The sequence below is a fragment of the Corvus hawaiiensis genome, chromosome 4, assembly GCF_020740725.1.
Source record: "Corvus hawaiiensis isolate bCorHaw1 chromosome 4, bCorHaw1.pri.cur, whole genome shotgun sequence".
Lineage (NCBI taxonomy): Eukaryota > Metazoa > Chordata > Aves > Passeriformes > Corvidae > Corvus > Corvus hawaiiensis.
The window spans coordinates 70,273,691-70,298,991 of record NC_063216.1 but is presented as its reverse complement, the minus strand read 5'-3'; the positions used below and the strand labels follow the sequence as shown (position 1 = coordinate 70,298,991).

Sequence of the window (25,301 nt, the reverse complement as noted above, 5' to 3'; positions counted from 1 at the left end):
TGGTCATAGATTGTTTGGTGACCCGGGAGAACTTTAAACAAAAATAATCTCTGAAACAGCTACAAATAAAGCTTAACAGATTTCATAGGTTGGTTTTGATTTCCAAATTGAAATTGAAATAAACATTTTCTGATGTTATGAACAGGAAAAAAAAATAGTACAAAATTGCTTATAACTCATAACTTATAAATAATAACTTATAAATAATAACTTATAACTTATAACTTATAAACTTAGTTTTCGGTTCCAGACCAAAGCTTCAAACAACTTCAAGATAGCACAGGTGTCTCTTTGGGGACATGCCTGTTTGTTTTTGCAGGCTTTATTGGGCTGCCCCACAGCAGCTCTCTTCTCCAAACTCAGCAGCTTTGCTCCTTTGGTTCATCCTTAATTTAATTTATATTGATCAAAGAAAGCATTTTGTTTTTAAGAGAAAAGGTTGAGCTCATCACAAACTATTCCAGTGTGCCATTGCAGCTCTTGTGCCAAGTGCTGGTGTGGTTCTGTCCTTCATGGAAGGCTCTTTCCATGTGGTCCCTGATTCTGTGCACAGGAAGGAGACGGGTGCACTGCAGAGCTGAAAGCAAGGTTGCAGTCAGAGGTGGCCAATCTAATTAGGCTACCAAAGAAGGGTTTCATGAAAGCAGGCTACTTCAGGATGATGGAAACTGCAGAGCGGTTCTGTAGGAAAAAAGAGGGAGTGGCCATGAGGTTAGGATGCCCAGTTGCAAACATCTCTCCCTGCTTTTGGCTGTCTGGATGCTGAGCACTTCCCACTCGGCAATCAGTGCTCAGAAGGTTCATGTAATCAGTGTCCCTGCACCCTCACTGGCAGTGCTGTCAAAGGTTAAAAAAAGGTTGCTCCTGCGTGGTAACAGAAAACTTTGTGTTTATTTGTTGCCCCTTAAAAGAATTGAGAACTCCTCACTCTTCCAGAGGTTTCCTGTTTGACTTTGGGCAAGCCCTTTTCACTTGCTCTATGCTTGGAATTTCATAAGCTCAAAGAATAAAAATATTTTCCTTCCTCCCAGGATGGGTTAGTGGGGCATTGCTGCTGAATAGTCCATGTCAATACTTACATAGGAATACCCAATATCTCTTGGAATTAGGCCAAGGTTTTAGCTCAATGTTAATTTGGTGCAATGAGTTCCAACAGCTAATTATGTGTTGAGTGAAAATGTATTATGCATCAGAGGTATTCACTGGGGGAGGTTGTAAAGTGACACATTTAGACTTAGGTTCGCATTTTTGGGCTTTTGTGTACTTGCCTGTGGAACATTAATTTTTCATTGACATCTGTTTTGCTGTGTTTTGTTTTCAGATTATCATCTTTAATATTTTTTTTGAAGCCTCTGTGATTTTTCAGAATGAAAAGAGTAAAATAACATGGGTCGCTCACTAAGAACTTCTTTTTTTATTGAGATTTTTTTCCCCAGGAAATAATTTTTTTATTTCCCAAGTTTTTTCCCACACTACCTGAAGGCATCTGGACCTTGTATATAGGGAATTCACCATGACTTTGCTAAGGAGTTTGGCATTCATGACCTAAGTTTTGTCTCTTTCAATGTAATCAGCATCCATTAGTGCCATGGAAATGGGCATCCAGAGGGGTATCACAGAAGCACAGAATGGTTGAGACTGGAAGTGACCTCTGGAGAGCATCTGGTCCAACCTCCCTGATAAGCAGGGCCACCTAAATCCAGTTGTCTGGAAATATGGCCAGCTGTTTTCTGAATATTTCCCACAATGAAGACTCCACAGCCTTTCCTGGAATGGATGGTTATTTTCAACAATCAAAGAAAAGCAAGTTATGAAAGGCTTTTGATGAGGTTCCCTGTCTCTTTTAAGACTGGATAATAAACCAAAAAATTGTGGGATGCTTTCTGGTCCAAAGCTTTTTCTTTTTACCTGTATGTTTAATGTAGTTCTTGGGTTAAAAATGGGTTCTAGTTTTGCTGCTTGGACCCCGTATCTCCTGGATTTGTGCCTGTGACTGTTCCCATGCACAAGAGGAGGACTAGAAAGTGCCTTTGTTTGAGGTAGACCTTAGACAGCAGGATGGAGCAGTCATGGGACGTGTGGGTTTGTCCTTCTAAGGATCACTGAGCAAGCTGGATCCCAAGAGAGCAGCAAGGCAAACTCAGCGCATGCAAGCCCAGTCCATAGGTAAAGTGTTCAGCTCTCTAGACATGACAGTGCAGCCAATGTAACAAGGAAATTTTATTGCATTTCCTTCAAGAGCTCTTTGGTTGCCCATCTCTTTTTGTTTGTATATGGAATGACTTCTGGCAGAAATGTTAGATAGGCCAGATCTCCTGTCCCATCCTTGTAGTTCGGATTTACAAAGTTACAATGAAAGCAGATCCTGAATCATAGGTGGATTGGGTTTCATCCAGGAGTTTTATACGGATTTATCTATACATGTATAGAACTAAAATCTTCCAAGCTTAAAGTAAACAAATAAGCTAGAAAAAATCTCCATTTCCTTCTTCCTTACACTGCTTTTTGCTGAGTGCAGGCCGATCTAGCTATAACACATAAATAATAAACCATACATCAGGAAAATGGTTTTTTGTAAGCAAAAAAGAAACAGAGAAAGAAGATTTGTGCTCTTTGACTTTTATTTTAATTTGTCAGGGTAAGAATGAATGACATGACACAAACAGCTTTAAATGAAACAAAGCAAAACACAGATTACATTTTCATCACTCAACAATTGTTTTGCTGCACTTTGTATCTTCTGTGATGCATGCACATCAGTTTACATTGTAAATTCTATAGGGTGTGTGACTCCATCATCTCTGTTGATACATGTTCTTAAACAAATCAAATTACATTTTCTGTTTGGTATAGTCACTGAAGGAACAGCAAAATACAGATCCATTTTTCCTAGAAGAGGAGAGGGAGAAGACTGTAAAGCTGACTGTCTCATAACTATGTCTATGGCCTATATCCTTCTTGAAGTTGATAAGAAGTCAAGATCTTTATTTATATGTTTAAGTCACAAATTTTCTGAACCTTTAAAAGTTTCTGTGAATGAAAATTAAAGAAAGTTTCAGAACCTCAAATGCATTTTATACATCTGATGTTTCAAGTCAAAATAAAATAGAATGAAACTTTTATAAAGCAGTAAAAGAAGGCAGGACAAGTGAAGCGAATCACTTTCATATTTCCCTATTTTCGCTAGGACAAAATCACCACTTACAAAAACACCCAACCCCCCCAAAAAAACCCCAAAACCAAAAAAAAAACCCCAACAAACAATCAAAAAAAACCAACCCAAAACCCAACCAGTTTTTGTCAGCTATGTATTTTTTTTTTTTTTTCCCACTGGGAAATACCTTGGTCAAAATTCTCACCCAGCCCATGATGGGGTCACTCAAGACTGCTGAAGTAGCAAAGTGGAATTCACTGCAGAGGAAATAAAGGACTTGCGCTTTTCTTCTACCAGATATAAAATGAGAATTGAAATAGATTCTCACAGTTCACAATAATTTTAAAAAATCTCAAATTTTATATTGAATTGTGATTTCACAGACCTGTTTGACTTAGAAGCTTGACATTTTATTTTTTCTTTCTAGGGAGTATTTAAGTATGATGTTGGTTGCCAGACTTCCAATGTAAAGCATATTTACTTCTAAAAATAAGTCACATTACTTACTGAAGTGGCTGAAGGGAAAAAGATATGACATGCAATAAATTATCATATAGTAATAACATTTGTATTGCATTTTATTGTGGTTATGGTGTTAACTTCTGTGGCAGCTAACAGTGTCACTTCTGGTTTTTGACAGTAAATTAATAATTGGAGCTTACAAAGCCCTTTTGGGCATATAACACATTTCCCAGATTTCAAAATATTAGGACAAAACCCAGTAATCAGCTAAAACCAGTTTATGGAATTATTATGTTTTTTAATTATTATTTCCTTTTATTTTATTTTACTTTTTGATAGGATTCTTTCATGACTTTTATTGAAAGCCTCATTTAAAAGGTGAAATTACCTTAAATTTTATTACTGAGAAGGCTTGAAAGACTCTTCTGACCTAAGAAAGACTAATATTTTGCTGAAAAAAAAATCTACAGCAAGAGTTAAAGGGCATCTTAGAATTTAACTAGAGAGGAACAATTTCACATTGGAGAAACACATCTAAAATGTACTAACAGCAAGAGCTTCACAGAACTAGAGGTGTCTCCTCTTGAAAAAGCTTTTAAAATTTCTCAGTGAAAGATGGCTGGCTGCATTTTAGACTTATTTAAAAGTATTAAAAGGTCTCCAAGGTCTGGCATGTTCATCCTTTCACTTGTATGAAGCTTAAGTGCAGTAACTGTTAAAGGTGTTTAAATTTTCTAGTTTTGTTTAGCCTTTGAAAGCCCCATACTAGTAGAAATATTTGTATAGAATCTTTCAAACTAGCAATTAAAGCCTTTTTCCTTCTCACTACATCATTTGATTTAAACCTTAAAGTCTTTGCAGTTCAAATGCTGCAGCAGCCTGCAGAGGAACTGAGAAATGAAAGGACCTGCACACAGACTCAGATAGTTTCATCCCTGAGCACTGACTTGCAGAGTAGATGAACAGAAAAAAAAAGATCCCATGCAGCAACTGGACCCATCCACACGTAGAAAGTCAGTATTTTTCAGATTTAACTACAGCAGTTTTAACTATACTGTCCACTTTTACATTTGAGAATAAATAGCTTCCAACCAATTTAATTTGAGGGAAGCATTATGTGGACACATCCAGAGTTCAGAGAAAAAACTGACAGCCAGAAGTGACCTATCTGAAATTCATTAGTACTCTCACTGTCTCACAGTAGATATGTGTCCATAAAAAAAAAAAAAAAAAAAAAAAAAAGTTGCCAAGTCCAATTATCACTAATTGGCAGTTAATCTGAGAGGGAAATACAAGTACTTAGGGGCCAACCCTGCACTTATTGAGGGAGGACAAAAATACTAAAAATACTAGAAATGAGACAGAAGAGTAATATAAATGTATCTCCATATTGGCTCCAGGCAACTGGTTGTAGATCTGATGGGGTGAAGTAAGGGTTACTGTACTACTGACAGATCAGGCCAAAAATTGATGTGCAGGAAATTGAAGGCCTCAAACACCGAAGCTGTGTGAAACTCCTTGGGAAATGGGTTAACAAAAGGAATGTACTTTATTTAGCACTTAAAGCTTCCTTTAGTGATACAGTTTCTAAACTGTTAAAAAAAGAGATGCAGTTCCCATGGTGTGTACAGGAAGATTATAGACTTTGTGAAAGGGGGTAAGAATTAACTTTTTTTTTTCCCCCCCTGCAAGAAATCTTATTTTTTGTATTTAGCAAAAGAAGCCACAGAATAATTGCAAATGGGCTGGATAGTGACTTTGCACTGAGATAGATCTTCATTCATTGTACAAGAAATTAATGTCTCTGTGTAACAAAAGGCATGGGTGATGTTTTATATTTCATTCCTCATTTTCCTTTTTCCTCTGGCAGAACTATTTAAGTGGTGGTTGGTGAAACCCTCTGCACTTTAGAACTTCACCTCTTTTAATTGAAACAGATACTATGACTACTCAGAACTACAGCTGGTTCTTCTATCTGCAAATCTATTCTGTTTTTCACTTGATATTGAGTAACCATCTTCCCTTCTTATCATCAACATGAAAAAAAATTCATTGTTTCTGCGAAAGCTCCATTTACCGCCCCGGCATGTTTTGTGCATTACCCCATTGGCAATGGACAAAATGCTTTTCCTAAAGGAAAAGGAGGACTATTTCATTGTCTTTTATTCTCTGGACACTACTGGCCTTTAGTATTTGGCCTAGAGTACACCTTTTAGAGTCATTGAAGAAGTAAAATAAAAAGCTGTACATGGGCAGAAGTGGGAGAAAGATTGTGAATCATAGAATGGTTTGGGTTGGAAGGGACCTCGAAGTTCATCTAGTTCCAGCCCCCCTGCCATGACAGGGACATCTTTCTCTAGACACCATTTCTCAAAGCCTCATCATGCACTTTAAAGGAATTTTACAAGTTATTTGGTCTGTAGAGTCAACTGTTCTAGTAATTATACTGATAATTGGATAAAATGACATGGGTTTTGTTGGTTTGGGTTTTTTTGTGTATTGTTTTGGTTTAGTTTGGGGTTTTTTTCTGGATTTAAAATATGTTGGCATCTTCCCCCACTACATTTTGCACCTCTGTTGATCTTTGCAGTACATGCTGATCCAAGCAAGCAGTTCCCTTCCAATTGCTTGCTTGAGGGATCACATCCATCTAGCATCTGTGCAAACTGTGCAGCTATGGTAAGACCAGCCTGTTTGTTCCCCTGGGAGAAGCAGGAGGCATCATCTGAAGCTATCAGACACAGACTGAGCTGGAGGAAGGAGATAGGACCCATACGGCTGTGCTGGCTCTCATGGCTGCAGGTCTTAGAAGGACCTTTAGGTTATAGTATAAGTGCTCAGCCACTTTATAAAGCAAAACCCATCAAGGCTCCTAAATAGGAGAGCACCACATGAGGCTCAGGCTATGCTTGAACGGCAAAATATTGACAGTTTCAATAAATGCTGTAAATTGAACTCTTGCCTACAAATAAAGGCTAATGACAAAAGGAAATGGGCCAGAGTCATCGCTTGCATACTGTTGCTGCCTGCCCCTGAGGTGCAGCCAGGCCCAAGACTGGTCAGAGAAGCCAGGACCTGTCCCTGCCATGTGCTCTGAATCCCCTTTGTTCTAAGCGCGGGTAAAACTGAAAGTAACTCGGATTCCACCGAAGCAGAGTCCGATTGGCTGGGTACGCTGGGTCTGCCCCTAGTTCTCCCCTTTCCCTTCCCCCCAATAAAAGACAAGCGGAGTGGGCTCCGTCCTCTCTTGCTCAGGCTACCCTTCTGCTAACAGCCTGTGTGTGTCTCTGTCTCGGACCCAGTACAATCTACTGGCAGGATTAAAGCATAGAACGAGGGCTACATTTCTACCTCTTTGCTCCTGCTCTTGGTATCAGCTTTGCAGCTACCACTTGGCGCTTTTGGAGCTGCTGAAGTGCTTGATCGCCTGTGCAGTCTCTCTAGGCAGCTCAGGGCTTTCTAAGGCACTGAACTATGAGCCTGGCTGGCTAAGTGTGCTGTGAGTATATCCACAGCATACATTGGTGCAAGTTTTCTACTTCATTGAAATTAGCCTTTTTTTTTTTTTTTTTTTTTTTATAACAAGAGTAGATTTGACCAGGTATTTTAAACTGTAAGTGTCTAATGAAGTACCACAGGACCAATATTAATTTTGGCCTGGATTAACATCATCTTTAATGATTTGGAAGAAGGAGACAGGTAGCATGTTCATAAAATTTGCATGTGATACTGATGCCTTTTCCTGGTCTTAAAATCAAGAGTCAAACACGGTTAGAAGGGAAAAAGGGATTTTACCTTGGTATTTATTTTAAGGATCCTTAGGTGCACACGTCCAGGTCGAATGCACCGCAATGCACACCCTCAAAAGATCTGGTACAACATTATAGGTTTTACTAATCAGCATATCTATCAAAAAATTCCCAATGAGAGGATTGAACGAGCCATCCTCCCTGAGGAATCTTCCCCTGGATGGTTCTATCTTGGTTTATAGAATGTGCTCTGGAGAGGACCTTGGGGTCTGGGGCACACTAACCCTTACATACGAAGCTTCTAAAATGTTTAGTCTCTTAGCTTGACAAACAAGTCCAAGAATGTAGGCAAAAAGCACTAAGAATACAGAAGTTGTAAAAAGGTATAACAGGAGTATAAAAGAAAAGGCAAAAGGTCTTCATGGCATCACTACAAAGGTTGGTTTCAAATACTATTGAAGGTACAAAACCACTGTGGGGCTGAAAGAGACTTCACTGAGCAAACCTAATAAAATAAACAAACACACAAAAAAGAAACCAAAGAAACAAACAAAAAAAAAAAAACAAACCAAAAAAACCTCTGAAAGAAGAGATTCCTCTCAGCAAAGCGTAGATTGATAAATGTAATGATTAATATTCTGATTTAAAATGCAAGAAGAAGAAGTCCTGGTAATGCAGAGGGAGACAAAGATTTCTCATCTACGAGAAATAATCATGAACAGATTAAAAATCATGTTTGCACTCGTATTAGTGGAACCACACCACTGATTTCTTTAAACAGGGACACATATTTTGTAGGAAATATTAAATTTTGAGAGATTGGAAGGAAATCAAAAGAAGATTTGAAATACATCAATAACATTAAGTGAAAGGGGTTGATTTCAGAGCAGAAGTTTAAAAATGTATACAAAGTAGCAGAGGTAAGACATGTTTTCAGGGAGGAGTTAAGGTGTTGGGAATGTTGTATGCACATGTGAAAATGGCTGATGTGTGTTTAGGGTAACACTGCTGGAGCAAGGGGAATGGAATCACAGCACCAAAGATTCAAATCGAGCATAAGGAAAATATCTTGGAAGTAAAATGTGTTCACCTGGAAAATCATTTCCTCAAGGATGGTTGGGATTTAACACTTCTGTGCATTTTATCCTCTCTGTTATATCTTCTCAAACTGCTGTGAGACAGGCAAGTGCTATTTATTATCTCCATTTACCTGATGGGGTGTTAAGGATGCTTCTAGACACTGCCACCAAAATGTCATGGGATGTTGCAGCTGCCAAGGGATAGGTCTGGGAATATTCCCCTGCAAGAGAGAAAAGCAAACTTGCTTGTTTGTTTGCTTGGTTGGTTTTTTTCAATATGAAGCCTTAAATTAAAACTATTTGTGTTTATTGCATCAGCCTCAAACTGTAAGTGCTGTAATTTTTCTTTTTTTAATCTTCTTTTCTAACATTGAAGATCCGATGACTATATTTTACCCTGAATGAGGCAGGTATCTCAAAGTACTAAATGTTTTAAAAGATGGCTTTGCCTCAAGTATGCCCTTGTAGTGTCCAATTTTGCTCTTTCTTTTGAATAATTACTTTTATTGGAAAGAAGCAGAAAAATATTTTTTTTATTTAATCATGTTGAAATTGAGAATAAATGTTTCAGAAGAAAGCTACCAGTGTTTCTTTTATTCCAGAGCAATTTCAGGATGATGGATATTATTGCAAGAAATATTTCTCCATTAGTATCTTCTGTTTGGTGATGGCGTCATCAGCTGCTGTAGTGAATTTAGTGAGTCTTTTTAATTTGTCCGCATGTTTCAGTTCAGTTAATTTTCTTGTTAAGTTTTCAGTGGTGAACATGTCTAGGAAGGTTTGATGGAAGTTAAAGATAAAACCCCTGCTTTAGATACCCAGCTCGAATACATTAGCAAATCAAAATAGCAGCTATTACTCACTGTCCTTAAGGTTTTTAAACTAAATTTTCTTTTTCTTTACCATCACATGCTCCTTAAAAACTAAAAGTTGTTTTCTAACCTCTTTAAGCTGTAATCACTGTATGTGAAATGAGAACTCTGGAGACCTTTACTTGTATAGGCACGTAACAACTGAGTGTCAGCAATGTGTGGTACCAGTAGAGGGATCATTTCTGAGATACTGTAATTGATTCAACATTGTAATTGACTTAATCACTTCCACTTAATCACAGAGTCACAGGACAGTTAGGGTTGGAAGGGACATGTGGAGATCATCCAGTCCAACCAACCCCCTGCTAAAGCAGATCACCTAGACCAGGTTCCACAGTGTTGTGTCCCGGTGGGTTTTTAATATCTCCAGAGAAGGAGACTCCACAACCTCTCTGGGCAGCCTGTTCCAATGCTCTGCCACCCTTGGAGTAAAGAAGGTTTTCCCTATGTTCAGGTGAAACTTCCTGTGTTTCAGTTGGTGCCTGTTGCCCCTTGTCCTGTTGCTGGGCACCACTGAATAGTGTGGACCCATCCTCTTGACACCCCTGCACCTCTTTTCAGCCCTTTGATCCTCTTCAGGTGGTCTCTTCTGGCTTCAAACTCTGTAGTAAGAGTAGTGGAAAGGATTACCATCAATCTACTGGTCTGTACAAAGTGTTCTTTTGCTTATACAAAGTGCCTCTTTATCAGCATTTCTAAATACTCATGCCTAGCTGTAACTGTGGATGCACAAAGCATCTCAGCACAGCAACTGCTTGAGGTCAACTCTGAAATGAAATCTAAGATGGCAATGAACTCTTTAAAATAGTCACTCTATCAGTTACTCCATATACCTGCTGTGAAGTGATAGCGATGTTGAGTGAAGGTACAGGGAGAAAAATGTGTCTAGGAAAAGCTTATTGAGTCTATCAGGAAAGGAAAGCCTGTATGTCAATAACAAAATAAGCAGAAATGAAGCATTCCAAACAAATCACTTTAGGATATGTATAATATAATATAATTAGCCTGTGCTTCAGGATTAATGCTTTAATTTTATACTGAAATAGCAGTCAGAGTTTTCATTCTAAATTCAAAGCATTTGGAAATATCTTCTCTACCTTTTGATTTGTATTCATTTGCTGTTTTTTTCTTTTAAAACAAGTAACTTGAGCTCTGGGAAGTTAATAATCCTGAAAGTAGATTATATACTTTTGATAACACTTCATTGCACCTATCCTAGCAAGCAAGACTTAATGCTTGAATAAGTCAGCTTCCATCGATCTGTAATGGGTATTTTCAGAAATAGTATTGAGTGGGCATTATAAGACATGACTTCTCTGCAGTGGAAATTTCCACTTACTTCATTTTTAAATAAATAACCCTGGTATTAATTACTTTTAATTGAAGATTAAACCAGAAGATTTTCATTTTGCCAAGGAAGTAGTGTATTTAAGCAAAACTGCTATTTAGGATGGGAAGTGTCTCATGTCTCCTAGCTCAGTGATAGTGGCTTATCTAGGTATGGTTTTCATAGTGAATACTGCTATTACATGTTTGAAAAACATGTCTGTCATGGGCTGTCTAAGCTAGATTAGAGACAAAAAGGGTTACATATTACAGGCACAATTCTTTCAAGAGAAGAGGTTTTAATCTGCAAATCCAGCATATTTCCTATTACCAGGTCAATTTCTGCTTTGTTCATTAAGGCAAATGGTGTAAATTGGTTTAAATAGGTGCTGGAATTGAAGTGACAAGAGTAATTTATACTACCTGAGGTTCTGTTCCCTCCTTTAAAAGATAAGACACAGTGATAAAGCCTATGCAGACTGCTCTAATTGGTCAGGCCGGAGGGATGTTCAGCAAGTTTCCCTGGGTCCTGCAGCTCATTTTGCAGAGTCTGCAGGCAGAGTTCTGCAGGACAGCTGAGATACCATTTACCTTCACCATGGTCTCTGTATCTAATTCCATTCCAGACTTGACACAGAGTTCACACTGGTTTTGTTTCTACCACTGTATTATTAAATATTGAATGTGCTCTTTGCACTCACGAGTATCTTTAGTGCTCAGAAGTGTGTGAACAATTTGAGATACAGCAGTATCTACCTTAAATCCTTTTTATAGATAATGTTCAGTGGTCCTGAAACATGCACAATTTGCACAAGCTGCAGCTAACAATGTTTGATCCACAAGCTAGGCCTGTAGCAAACTATACCTCAGTCTCAAATATGGGATATCAGAGAGTGCCAAATGAATGCAAGTTTATGTTGGTTTATATGACCCTCATTATTCAAGCAAATATTTTAGATCAATGCAAATTTTTCTACTGTAGAATTCTTAGAGGCAGAAGTGTGGCCAAGGAAATTAACAAACCCTAATTTGTTCTTCTTTTTATTCTTGACAGAGGAGCAGTGATGTGTCACTCGAGCGCTCTTTCCTCCAGTGTCTTTCCCAGTAAATTACATAGTTTCTCTTGCATGCCACATGCATCATTAAACATTCTGTATATCTCCCAATCTTCTCCATCTTAACATGGAGGAAGCCAGTAATAAGATTACTCTTTGTCACTAAGAATTACTTGCATAGCTATAAGGGAGGAACATTATATGCGTACATGCACCACAGGAGTCAAAGGATAAGCTGAGCTCTACTGAATTAAGCACATCTATCTGTACACTCAGTTTTCTCATGCCTTTTCATGTATTCCTGCAATGCTGTTATATTCAGGAATTTAAATGCTAATCCAGGGATCAAAAAAACTGTAGTTAGCACTTAAAATAAACAATAATAGCAATGAGAATGGTGGCTGTATAATTGGCACTTAGAGGACTTTGTTCACACATCCTTGAGGAGTCAATGTTTTCTGAGGTACCCCTAACTCTTAACTAGAAGTGTGAGTTAGAGGAAATAACTGGCTGGGCTTGCCTGAGAACATCAGGATACGACTGATCCTGTAGACAAACACCCTTGTATGGTTGAACTCGAGGAGAAGCTAGTATTCTTGTGCTGGGGAAACACATGCTGAAGGAGTACCCTGCAGCTCCCATGGAGACCTTATCTTTGCAACTCTGTTCTTCTGTGTCGCTGAATCCTTCCAGTATTATGACCTCTAGGAGTTCTGTGTTGGTGACAGCCCATACACACTGCCAAAAGCAAAATACAAGATGGTTTAAAGAGGCAAGTGCAGTTGGGTGAGAAGGAATCTGTATTCTGGATTCATATTTCTTGCATTGCACCATATACTTCTTCATAAGTAGTACCACAGAACTATGTAGGTACATATGAACAACACATGATGCCACTCATATGTTAACAATCAGTTAATTATTTTACTTCATTATGTGTTTCTAGACATTAGAAAAGAATTAAAGCTTTGGCAGTCAAAGTGGTGAGTACTTACTTTACAGTGACCTAGATAAGCTAGATATGTCTGGGAAATGCTAATGAGTGTTTTACCTCTCTGCTCTCTTTCTGCATGGCTGATTTATCATTTAATACAGCAAACTGCTATGCAGCTATCCTTTCTTTTCATGATCCTGGATTCCACCTAATAAGGCCTGCTTTTCAGCTGGGCTTGTTAGCACACAGAGTGTGTAGCATTAATAGCTGTTCCTGTGTTCAGCTGATCCTCTTGCTTGAGCATGGCTGTTATGGACGGCATCTATTCTGAGTTTGAGCTGTCCTCTGAATGAAAGTCCTAAAGCCCAGAAAAACAGATTTGGAAACAAAAAAGCTTCCTAATCTTGACAAACCAGTGTTAAGGTTCTAGGTGCCAGAGATGCAATTTTCCGTCCCTCTAATAAACCGAGGTGCTAAAATAGTGAGAGGTTAGGGCTGAGCAGAGAAGGGTTCCTCAGATCTGAAGTTTATGTTGCACTTTAGGAATTCTTCAGTGTGCAAAATGTGATAAAACGTGTAAAAATGAGCATGTGAGGTTTATTTTCCCTTCTATTCAAGCCTTAAAGGTAGCCAGCTGATAAAGATATTCAGTCCTCAAGTACATTCATGGTCTCTCAAGTATATTAAGTTCATTTACTTGGTGAAATATTTTGACAACATAGGTATGTCTAAAACCATTTTCTCTTTACTATTCAAGTAAAGCCATCTACAGCCAAGAACTTCTGCTGAAGGGATTTTTCTAGATTTATTTCAGAAAAAAAGAAATTTTGTCTATTTTCTGCTAAGAAAAATAGCTTGAAAGAGAAAGGTGTCTTTCATATAAAATGAAATCATACGAAACTCTCCACAGAGGTGCAAGGTAAAGTGTGAGTTTTCTCTCATGCTGAGAAAAGATGGAGCTTGGCTTCATGTTCTGTGTAAGCGCTTAACTCCTAGTACCAAGTGATGCTGTGTGCTTAAGAGGAGTGGGAAGGACACCCCTGTGCCTTGCCCTGGGCTTCTAGGTAGTTGGTAGGCTCCTTTTGGGAATGCAAATGGGTGACAGTACTTGTGAGGATGAAGAAGAAGTATTTAGCATCTGGCTTTTACTTGGGCTTTTGTGTAAGGTCAGTGCCACACTACTTACCATTGTCAAAAGCAAGGTATTTCCTGATATGTCCAGAAGCTAAACATGAAGAGCATCTTGGTTTCACACATTGTAAAAGCAAGGTGGCAACAAAAAATAGATTCCAGGAAACTGAGGCTTCATTTCCATCCTTTTCTAGGTACTCCCCTCTTCCCTGACTCTGTTTCCTTCCCTATTGACTTTGAGTATTAGTATCTACGTCATGAAGGATTCCCAAACCCAAAGTAATTAAGTCTGAAAAGCGTGTTGAGACATTCAGATGGAAAGCACTGTCTAACTGCACTGGCATAATTATACACTGCATAACTGATCCAAGTACCAAAGAAAAATGGAACACGAAAGAACAGCTAAATTTATCCTAGAAAATGGGTTCAGCAGTTCAGCATTTAGATTTAGATCAGTAGAGCAGCCTCACTGCTGTTTAAAGCCACAAAATCAGCTAATTTTGGCTGATGTACGATCAGTTGTTGTGAAGTGCCTTTTAATACGTGTTGATTTAGCTGTTAATTAAGAGGATTTTTATCATACAATTAACCTATACTTTTGTTTTTAAAATGCTCTCTGGATAAAACATCTATTGCTTGATTTTAATTCTTAAACACTTCTTTCCATTAAATTTACTGTACTTTTATGTTTTACAATCCATACCTAGATCATAGCATTGATAAAATATTTTTAGGATATTGAAATGAACAGTTGTGCACAAATATTTCACACTGAAAATGAAAACAGAGTAAAACACAAAATTCATGTGGTGTTGTGCAAAGTGTCTCACTGGGATACAGGTACAATATTTAACCTCTTAACCTTTTTCACCACCAAGGTATAAAACAAATACCAGCATAATCTGCCAGTAATATAATCTGGTTTGTAAAATGGCTAATGTGCTACTCCCCAAATACTGAGAGTTGTGCTTGTGCAAATTAAGATTTTATAACTCATGCTTTTGCAATCAACTGTGTTAGCTGATAGAGGTATTTTTGTGTTTTTTGTGATGCCACAAGCTTAAAAGGTCTGGTAGCTTTTACAACTGTTTTGTTGGTTTTTTTTTTTAATACACAACCTGTCTAGCAAAAGAGATTATATAGGTATGTGTCTGCAATTTATCCTGATGTTGCAGGTGTGCTGCACTATTGTGTTCATCAAAACAGTGGTGCTAAGAACCTGTGACTTAAAAAAGGGAATTATAAAAGCATCTACCCAACCCCATCCCCAGAAACACATCCAGGACTGACTTTTCAGTTAGAGTTAATTGAGCTAACAATATTGCCAACAGTGGAGATGGAAATTTATATTGGTTTATCTACTGGTTAGTAAAAGTGTGAGTATCATGTTTTTCCAACTCTTTCACAGCAGAAGCAAGCAGAAGGTCTGTCCTCAGTTCGTCGCTCTGTATCTTGAGGGCTGGGTGACATAGCTCTGCTGGATGACTCTGGGGAATAGCCAAGTCAAAGTGTCCAGCCTGGGAAAGAAATGATGTAATGTATGCAAACTCTGCTGCCCAGGATGCTGTTCTGTTATAGGCTTATGCACAAGGGGAAAAATCATCCCAATGTGCGACATTAAACTCAGTGTTCTCAGTGCTGCTGCTTAAAATGCACATACTCTTTATTGCTTGCACTGACTACTAAAAATACTATATGGTTAATAGCAGTAAAAGTATAATTCATATCGTAATACATTATAGATGTTCAGATTTCTTATTATGATCCTAAGGCCCAATGGGAATAGTGTATCTGGGTGATGTAGTGGTTGTTGAGTTGTAAGTGCTAAAATAAATGCTGCAATTACTTCTGGGTAATGAAAGGATAACTGGACCAGTTTTGCTCTTTCACTGGTGTATGCTTGTTTTATGAGGGATAAACTCAGAGAAGTGCTACTGCTGCTTATTCATGATGCAGAAATCAGAATCTTCTTTTCCTACCAGATGCAGAAAAATCAGGCATAAATGTTGGAGTGCTTACCCAAAAATTGCTGTCAAATAAAATCTGCACTGAGACTCTGATAGTAATAAAACCTCCTAGAGAAGAGAAAAATTCATAAAAGAGAAGAATAATAAAATTGAAAATAAAATTATAAACTAGGATTTTTAAGTTGCTTCTGGTGTTTCTTAATGTAATGGGAACTAAAAGATTTTTCTTTCTATATATAAAAAACCAGAAATTATTCTAGATTATATTTTCATTTATGGCATAATTTATATAATAAATTGTATTATCATTTTAAATTGCAACCTACTGTCAAAAATTGAAAATTACATTTTACTTTTCAAGATAAAGGCATTACAGCTGAATCACTCTGTTTGAGTGAAAAGTTCTAACTGAAACTCTGTCTTTGAAAAATTTGTAAGACCACATTTCAGTTAGAGACAATTGATAAGCATACTTAAAATGGATTTTAAAAAATCAAATACATAGTGATGGTTTGGCTTCATTTCACTGCTTACAGATTGTGTGTATACACGATACTTTGCTAATGTTACTTTGCAGTGTTACTGCTTGTTTGTTTATTTGAGTGTTTTATTTATTAGTGATTTTTTTTATTATAGTGCTTTGTTTATTTATTTATTAGTGATTTTCTTAGCAATTTGAATTGCTGTGGTTTTGTTCTTTATTTCTCCCTTTCCAGTAACAGTGTCCAGGCTGCTTTTCTACTCCCCTCCAGCACCAGGAGCGGCAGCTGGCTCTCTGCTAGCTGTGACAGTGTGAGGATGGGGGAGGGGGAGCAGTTGGCCACAGATTTTCATACAAACATAGAATGGTTTGGGTTGGGAGGGACTTGAAGGATCTGACAACTTTCACTAGACCAGGTTGGTCAGAGCCTCATCCAGCCTGGTCTTGAACACTTCCAGGGCTGGAGCACTCACAGCATCTCTGAGCAACCTCTTTCAGTGCCTCATGAGGTGTTGCTGAAACACCCTGGATCAGAGGTGTTACTTTACCTTTAAAAACTGCTTAATGCAGAAATTTGGGTTTGAGGGAACAGTAAGAGACTTTGGGATTCATTCTGGTTCCATCGGTGGCAACGGAGCTGGTCGCCCTGGCATTCCTGGGCATAGGGACACGCAGAGGCCCGGGCAGGGCACGGACCACGGATATTCAGTTCTTGCTGTGGTCCGGTTAGTGGTAGTTCTACTACTATCAATATTAATTTATTGTAATTATACTTAGTACTGGGGTTTTTTTTATGTTAATATATTTTCGTCGCTATTATTGTTGTTTGTTTTCAATGTCTCTGGCTGTTCTGGTGGTGTCGGGGACTCCGCGGGGCGCGTCCCTGCCGCGGGCGCTGCCGGCAGGTGGTGCTGGCGGAGCGCGGCCCCAGCACCGCCCGTCCCCGCATCCCCGCCCGTCCCCGCATCCGCGCCCGGCCGCGCATCCCCGCCCGGCCGCGCATCCCCGCCCGGCCGCGCATCCCCGCCCGTCTCCGCATCCCCGCCCGTCCCCGCATCCCCGCCCGTCCCCGCATCCCCGCCCGGCCGCGCATCCCCGCCCGTCCCCGCATCCCCGCCCGGCCGCGCATCCGCGCCCGGCCGCGCATCCCCGCCCGGCCGCGCATCCCCGCCCGGCCGCGCATCCCCGCCCGTCCCCGCATCCCTGCCCGTCCCCGCATCCCCGCCCGTCCCCGCATCCCCGCCCGGCCGCGCATCCCCGCCCGGCCGCGCATCCCCGCCCGTCCCCGCATCCCTGCCCGGCCGCGCATCCCCGCCCGTCCCCGCATCCCCGCTCGGCCGCGCATCCCCGCCCGGCCCCGCATTCCTGCCCGGCCCCGCATCCCCGCCCGGCCGCGCATCCCTGCCCGTCCCCGCATCCCCGCCCGGCCCCGCATCCCTGCCCGGCCCCGCATCCCTGCCCGGCCTCGTGCGCGGCTTCCCGGCGCGGCATTCCCGGCGTGAGCGAGCCCCGTACACCGGTGTCAGCTCGGAAATGGGATGTTTTCCCTGGAGGAGCGACCCATGCGAGCCCGCCGTGCCGGTCCCTGTGCATGCAGTACCACCAGCCCCTGCCAAGAGCACTGAAGGCCGAATGATCCCAGGCTCTTGATGCATCACACACCGAGTTGGTGCAGGAGCTGCGCACACAGCTCAAATGAGGGTGTTTGCCCAGTTGCATAAACTAAAGAGAGCAGATGTTGTACAAGGGATGAATAAACCAGTGTCACTGGGGACAGTGGGAAGTTGCCTCAGGATACTTCCCGAGTCTGGATTTTGTCAGGGTTTGGGCTTTTTTCTTTTTCTTTACTGGGAAGCTGGAAGTTTGAGTTTGATTTTAGGCGCTGAAATTGAGCCAATTGTCAGTCCCCCACAGAAAGTCTGGATAAGTTACAGGTTTGTAACTAACATATGCGATTGTGAATAATCAATGGTAGCTGGTGAATCACAGTGGAACATGCAGCTATGAATAATGTAACCAGGAGATATAATGTAGAGGGGAACAATAATAAAAAGACCGTAGTCAAAGCTCTACAAAAGTCCTGCAAAAGTCCTGCAGAAGAAATGACATCTTGATGTAGCAAAGATGAAAGTAGAGGGGGGAGAATTAGGAAAGGATGATATCAGAGAAACTGGTAAAAATACTCTCAGGACACCCTTTGTGCAGCAAGTGATGCATTTGAAAGATGAAGTCTGAAGATGGATTCTTGAGACTGTCTAATAAAAAATTGTTAGAAGAATTAGACATGTTATGGTGAGGATATTGCAAGGAGCAAATCTGATTTCATCTGGCTGGTCACCTCATTAATGAACTGCACTTAGCTCACATGATGTGTTTTCTTTTTATGTTCAAAACTGACCATCCAGAGCCTTTAAAGCACCCTCCTGCAGCCTACACCCTTGATAAACCTGGCAAGGTTAGACAAGAAGATATTTATTTATAAGTGTTGGAGACAGTTAGGAAACTAGACAATTCTTAGGGTGTTATTTCCAGTCACAGACCCTGAAAAGATTGGCATATGATAATGCCATGAGACAGCCAGGTTGGGAGTTGCACTGATTTGAGGTCAGGCCTCTCTGCTGGTGAGAGATGACTCTTCCTCTAGCTTTGTCCTCCAGAATGAGAGTCGTTTCTTCCTCTGGGCTTTGTTTTCATTTTTTAGGTACAAATCTGTATTTCTAGGCATGAGCCTATCTAGCAAAGACAATTCTGAAAGCAGTATTTTGATCCAAAAGTGTATTATGGAGAAAAAGCTATGATGAAGAAACACTTCAGAAACTATAATTTTATTTTCTTATTTGCTTGCAGCTTGAAAATAAGGACAGAATAATACTAAGCATATTATTTCCTTTCATCTGAGGAATAGGGGTATTAAACATGTGCTGGGCATGTGTTCCAAAACACATAAATTTCATAAATTATGATGATATTCTAAATTTTGTGTTTAATCTACATATTTATGATGCACATGCATTTCACTATGCGTGTGCTACAGCCATGGAATGTTTTTTCACGTCTTGAATTAATTTGTTTTCTGGTTCATGTAATAAGAGGTGTTTGGCCTTCACTCTGAGACCTCTTTCAACTCGTAGTCTAAAGTCTCACTTAAATTGAAGAGCAATGACTCAGTGTGTGTCAAAAACAAGCCTTTTTCTGGGAAATTCATGAAGAGCTTGGAGTGGAAGGTTTTATATTTTAATGAGATGAGTCAGACACATTTGATTAAGAATCTCTTGTAAAGCATATTTTGGATAGGAAAAAGTCCAAATAATAGAAACAGATTTCGCTTTGCATTTGAGATATTTCTATGCTTGGTATTATGCAATTAAAATGTTAAAAAGTGGACTCAGTATTCTGCTGCTAAATCAATGATTGGTCTTAAAAGATGAAATATAACAAATGGCAGGAAGGATAAAGTTGGCAAAATCAGCATCTGTTATCTGTTAGCTAATCTCATGATTTATAAAAACAAACAGCTAGTTAAGTCTTCAATAGAAATGTATAAAACCACTGTTAATTAACAGAGGAACACTGTAGTTTGAGGCGAATTTCTGTCATTGTTGGCATACTGTGTGAGAACCTGATAGAGCAGAGCAGCCCCTCTGTTGGTGGGAAATAATGTATATAATCGAAATCAGCCTTAGCAGAGAGCCTTAAACCACAAGAAAATAAGCTCCTAAAAGAGGAGCTAACAGACCAAAACTTATCCAGAGGATGCCAGGGTTATTATACACAATATTGAGCATGCTGAGAATTAATGGAAAAGGCATACGGGCTGGCTGAAATGCTAATTATTATCTTGTATGTGTATTTACATTTCCTTCCCACTCTGCAGTGCTGTTGCTCTAAGATGACTGAGGACACCAGTGCAGTTCTGAAATAACCATTTTCTTGTTTAACCACAGAGATCTGACTAATAAAGGTAATTTAAACCATGGGCATTGAAAAAACCAATGGATTTTCCTGCACAAGCAAGCCCTATTGCCACAATGCAGGGGCAGATCATTGACTCTTCCCTGTTCCTTCCCTGTTACTGCACCTTTTTTGAGCTTTCTGAGTCCATTCCTGATGGAGAAATGCTTCTTTGCACACATGCTGCCCTATGTCTTTTAACTTCCTGAGAACCATGGTGAGAATGTCTCATACCACAAAGCAACAGGTACCTATATTTTATTTCAAAGATCCTTGCACTTGAAAAGAGGATAAAGGGTTGGAGGTAAGAATAATCAACTTATTGTGTAAAAAATTAAGGGATACATATTTTAGGAAGAGCAGTGATGTGCTAATTACAAGATTTCATTGGTCCCAAACTAAACACACTGTGTAGCTTAGCATTATGCTTCCACTACAGCTTTACTAGTCAATTCTTTTCAGAATCTCTGATAAAATGCTGCATAAAAGCAAGGGGAAGCCAAAGCAAAACACAAAGAGTTACATTTGGAATGTGGACTTAGCAATGCTTAATGGAAAGGGTCTGACAGCTTCTTGTTGTCCTGACCTTACCCCATTGGTCTTGACTTTGAATTCATCTTTTTTGAGCTTTGTCAAAAATCCTCAGTCAATAAAGCAGGAGGCATTTATTGTTTTGCTGTTACTCATATTTTTCTCAATTTTTCTTGTACTAGTCTTCAGGCTCATGGCAATGATTTAGGAACACTGAGGTCTGAATTTATTTATGTGACATCATACTTATATATTGCTAGTTACTCTGTCCCTATAAATGAGGCAAGGAGACAGAATATGGGTCTCATTTTGCTGTCAGTGTATTTATTTTGCCTGCTGCCACCTGGGTGCACAGAAGATACAACTAATGCCTGCTGAAAAAAGACTTTAAGTTCTTCATTGTGCGACAGAATTGCCCCATGTCTTCCTAGCTAAGGCCTTTAGACAAGAGATTTGTTTCATCAGGGTTTTTTGTGCATGTGGAATTTTGTGCATGGAAAAGATTTTGATGGCATGAATACAGATACTTTTTGGCACACATAATTTTTATCAGAAATGTTTTACTGTGTTTTACCCCACTGGAGGATGGGTATACAGAGTATGCCTATATCTCTCAATACAAAATGGAGCAGTCCCACAGCCCATCCCTCAATAGCCTCATTCTGAGGGTCAAAATGCCAGAAATGGTATAGAACCAGGAGAGACATAGTGGTACTTCCTCAAAATGCTCTCCTCGCCTCCAGCAATTTGCAGTCCAGGAATTTCTCTGATCACAGATGGTTTTAATTGTATTAATAACCCTCAGTAGATTTTCTTCCCATGTCTGGTCTGTTCTAAACAGATGTAAACTTTTCCTTCTCTCAGTAATCTGTGCAAGTTCTGCAGCCAGTCCGGTGTGTGAAGCGCTTCCTCCTCTTTCTTTTGAATATTTCCCATTTAAGCTTGTAGCGGAAGAACCAGAGGTCAAACAGTCTGGTCCGTCACAACACATGCTAAATTTTGGGGTTACTTTCCATTTTACTGTGTGATAGACCAGAGATAGAAAAACAGTTCTAGGATGCTGCTATCCTTAAGCACACCTCTGGAAGTGGTAATAAGCCTTGCTACGAGTTTAGTATTCTCTCCCTGCCATGGTGCTGTTGATGATGTTGTAATCCAAGGTTGCCCATAATGCTCTCAGGAGTTGGGTTTGTTGCATACAGTATGCTGGTGTGCCCCTTGGAAGAAGAAGGAAGTTTGCAGTGAAAATAAGCTGTTATTGTCAGCAAAAAATCACTGTGTGAACATTACCGGGCACCTAAGGAAAGTTTAATGACTTGGCAATTCTAAGCTTTGTGTCACTGTCAATGAAAATGGGAAAATTAATTTAATTGGGACAATATTTCATTTAGAGTTAAGCTTAATAGATGATTTCTTGTCATTATGAGCGTATGTTATTTGCTGGGCTTGTGTTTTCAGTGTTTTATCAGCCTTACATCACCTGACCTTACTGAGAAGAGTCTAAATTTAAGTTCTACCTACTTAGCTTAGATTTCTCTACCAAATTTATTAAGAAATTGTGATAAAAGACTGAGGAGGTGAGAGGCTAATTAAAAGTCAGCACTTGTTGTTTTGTTTTGTTTTTTTTTTTTTTTAAATCAGCAAGAAATATAATTTATACTAGGTAAATTTATTATATTAATATGCCTTGGTTGTAAAGGTAACAAAAAGGAAAATCTTGTCTTCTAAAAAGAAAGTGAATGGGTGGTGTATCCCATTACAACAGGGTGTAAAGAGCATCAAAAGCCAGAGGAAGTTTAGTAACAAATTAAGGAGAAACTGGAATTTTTTAATAGGATAATAAAGGAATAGAAAGGAATAGCTTGGAGGCAAAGTCTGGAAATAAATTTGATTTTTCAGAAAATTAGGGATCTTCTTTTTAGTTTTTAGTTATAATGGATAAGCAGTGTGTCTGGTTTTATCATATCTGAATAAAAATCCTGTGGTGAGGGGGAAATTTTATTTATAATGAGTGCTTTAGTACCTAAGCCACAATATAAATTTATGCTTGGTTCTGTTTGCATAATATTTTATGAGTGTCTGATTGAGCCTTTATTAAGCCTATTTCATGAGGCTTAATATGTCTGTAGTGTAGGTGCTGCCTCTGAATTAAGGTTATTGTCACAGCACCTATATTCATTTTCATGAGATTAATCTCATTTGATAAGTGATGTTGGCAGACAAATACATTTATGTTTAAACTGCATAAATAACTGGTTCTAAACTCTCAAAAAAAATTTAGTTTTGTACTAGGTAATTTTAATGTTGCTCCAGTTCTATGGATGGGAAAAACTCAGTATTAAAGTCTCTCTTTCTCCTCAAAGTCTATAAAAGTTAAATAAAAAAATGCATAGAAAGTTCCAAACCTGATTCTTCAACAGAGTTTCTTCACAGCAGCTGCTCCACAGTTAACACAAACTAAAGTCACCAGTTTACACCTTTGGGAAAATTGGTTGTTCAGAGACAAGATTTTCTTGTCTCGTATTGACGGAAAAATAGAAGTAAACTGGACAATAAAATTATGGAAGTAGTGGGATGCTACATTATGGTGACTTTGCAGGTACAGGTGCTCACCCTGGTCCTCTTTATTTGATCATGTAGCCTAAAGGCTGAACAATATCATCCTTAGCAGTAGAATAAGGGAACTGCTCTTTTGCTGTCAGCTGTGCTCAGAGATGGATTATTCATGGTAATTATTTTGAGACATAAAAATAAAATACAGGAAGAAAAACTTGGTTGGCTTACCTCTTAACAAATTCCTCTGCCACAAGGTTTTCTACCTAGGTACTTATAAAATTTGGAGAATATATGGGGCTCACCTTTAGAATAAAGCATCTTCTGTACTAACACAGTATTGCCAATTTCTCTACTATTCAAAGCTGCAGGAAAACAATTATTCGAAAGAATAATTCTATAATAAAACTTGCTGTTAAAGCAATAATTGTATTTACTTTTCCCAATGCTGGCATGCTGCCAGTGGAGCTAGGAATGTATGAAAAAGGAAAACAAGCACAGGAAAGCCATATGGTGGATAAAACAGGTTTTGATGAAAGCCGCTTTATGTCCATGCTTCTTGAGTTCTGGAACAATTCTGTTAATTATCTTGGCTAATTTCCTCCCCTAGTATTTCAGTTTGGTATTTTGTGCATCATAAACCATGCTGAATGTTCCTGTAGTACTTAAACACTGTTCAGCTTAATTTCATGTTCAGAGTCATTCTCCTATGCATTGCCAAGGTCTGGCTCTGAGTGGCTGTCTAATTAAAATACTTGTGTGTCAAACCATCTGCATGCATAACATGTATTTTTTGATTCTGACCCTCTCCTGGTCTCACTTGTATGAAAAATAAGGAAATGAGGAAATCAGCAGAATACCAAACACAATATTTTGGTGTCAGTTGTGACACTTGAATATGGGAGAATAGATGCTCATAGGCAAGTCCGAAGATATTGCTGTCATGGCTTGATGCACTACAAGTGACACTGCTGTTAAGAAAGGGTTCATAAGTCTGAGGAAGAAAACACACTCCTATGTGGATTTAACCTGGACTACCAGAGAATAAGGTTATTACCTTTATCCGGAATAAATGATAGTGAATAAATTTGCAACTGTGTTAAAATTGGAAGTTACATTTTTTCTAAAGCTGCATCATTTTTGTTTAGTCATCAGATGAAAAATTGTTGTAAAAATCCAAATGATTTTGGCTCTAGCAAGTATATGCTTAAAAACTCTTATTAATTTTATATAAAAGAGATGGATTTGCAGATAATTTGTACAATTTACTCTGGCTTTCCCTACTCATGTATTTTTCCTCTTTTTTTAGAACTGTTTTCCTTAACATCACTCTTACCAGAAAAAAAGAATGTTCAATACAAAAAATACGAAAACCTGGAAATGGTTTGCCCTGTGTTTTTCTTTGCTTTTTATGTTTTTTTTTTTAAAAATGTGAAGCACCGGTGTTTATTAGGACTGGTGATCTACCTGGAAGTAAGACTGAGGAACTATTTCTTGGCTGTAATGTTACACAGGCATCAGTGTTTATGTAAATTTGATAAATATTACTATTTTATATAACCCAGAGAGAATACTTCATTGATTTCATATGACACATAGTTAAGATAGAAATTCAGTGAATGACATATGGAGATCGCTCTCTGTATAAATTCAATAGGCAATATCTTTGTCAGTTTAATAGTTTTCAACTTTGATTGTACTCAAAAGCTTTAGACATTTAGTTATATTAGTCAAATACATCTTTGCCTTTCTAAGAAACGTGGAATAACTTAGGACACATGGAATTCACTAAGATATCTGATCCAGTCTTCCCTAACCCAGGGGTTATGAATATGAAATAGAGATATGGCTAAATAAAGAATTTAACTTTTGTTTTTTCCTGTCAATCAGATTCCTAGTCCATCATCAGGTGATAATGGATGAAGAATGAAGTGTTAATCTCTTTAACAGTTAGATAAATTTATTTCATTCCCAGTGAGCCCCGTGTCCATGTTCAGATCTATAATTTGAAAGGAGATGTAAGTGAGGTAGTGGCTTGTTGAAATGGAAGGAGTTA

At 38.9% G+C, this 25,301-nt stretch overlaps 1 protein-coding gene and 1 long non-coding RNA gene across 12 annotated transcripts in view; one reads left to right on the top strand and one right to left on the bottom strand.

The window, feature by feature from the left end:
- CACNA2D1 (calcium voltage-gated channel auxiliary subunit alpha2delta 1) overlaps positions 1–25,301 on the top strand; it is a 365,044-nt gene that overhangs the window by 109,153 nt on the left and 230,590 nt on the right. The window lies entirely within an intron of this gene.
- On the bottom strand, positions 5,297–17,137 carry LOC125325559. Its single transcript, XR_007203388.1, has 2 exons — positions 15,782–17,137; positions 5,297–15,279 (listed from the first exon to the last, which is right to left on the bottom strand). It is a non-coding gene; the product is annotated as an uncharacterized LOC125325559 (long non-coding RNA).